We start from the raw sequence: 910 nt of genomic DNA, 5'->3' as shown, positions 1-910 counted from the left end.
AACTGAGATTGAACCAATTACAGAAACAACTGAGAGATGACCTTCTCTAATATGATCAGATACATGTCCTAGTGGAATAGAAACAGAAACGGCGTCTAAGTTAATATGAACAGAGACAGTGCCAAATGCAGTAATAATTGAGACCGCGTCTGCTTCATGTGATGTGAGCAATCACGGTTCCACTGCCACCCACTGGTCATTCTTTGCTACTGCAGGTGTTGTGAAAATGTCGATCCCATTTACAATGGTAAAAATCAGAAATAATGGAAAATGTAGTCGGCAGGATTTGAACCTGCGCGGGATAACCCCAATGGATTTCAAGACCATCACCTTAACCACTCGGCAACGACTACAAATGTTGGCAGTAAGCCTGTATTATTTATATGAAGTCATAGAATGGTGACAGCAGACAAAGAGGACGTTCTGCCCGCCCTGTCTCTGTCACAACCTAGCGGGGCATGCACACGCGTTATTTCCTATGTGAAAATTCGGGGAGATCAATGTTGTTTCCTCCTGGAGCCTCAGCTTGTTCTGAATTTCAAACTGTGGAAGGTAATCGACCTACAAAATCCACAAAGTTGTAATGCATTCCTCTCAATCATCAATAACATCATTCACATCTTCCACTTCTTTGCTGCACCTCTTTCCAAACATTGCAAACTCCACTTGCATCGTTCATCCTGATATTTTTTCTCTTTGACATTTTAATATGAAGTTGCACAACCAATTTTAGTCAAGTTTGTGTGGGTGAATATGTGTCCATCCCCTCGGGGAACTGAACCGCATTGACACACACAGAGGAACACACACCGACACAAAGAACGAGAGTGACAGAGGCCGAAGGAGAGACAAACACCCAGAAAGCAAGAATGTCACCAACTTGGACAATTATTGTTTCATTTCAGACTGC

The 910-nt window shown here is 42.7% G+C and overlaps 1 non-coding gene across 1 annotated transcript; it reads right to left on the bottom strand.

Moving 5' to 3' along the window:
• Nucleotides 1-271: 271 nt before the first annotated feature.
• Nucleotides 272-353, bottom strand: trnas-uga (transfer RNA serine (anticodon UGA)). Its single transcript has one exon. It is a non-coding gene; the product is annotated as a tRNA-Ser (tRNA).
• Between the last annotated feature and the right edge of the window lie 557 nt (nt 354-910).

The sequence above is a fragment of the Cetorhinus maximus genome, unplaced genomic scaffold (assembly GCF_964194155.1).
Source record: "Cetorhinus maximus unplaced genomic scaffold, sCetMax3.hap1.1 HAP1_SCAFFOLD_417, whole genome shotgun sequence".
NCBI classification, from domain to species: domain Eukaryota; kingdom Metazoa; phylum Chordata; class Chondrichthyes; order Lamniformes; family Cetorhinidae; genus Cetorhinus; species Cetorhinus maximus.
This window is presented reverse-complemented; position numbering and strand designations above follow the sequence as displayed.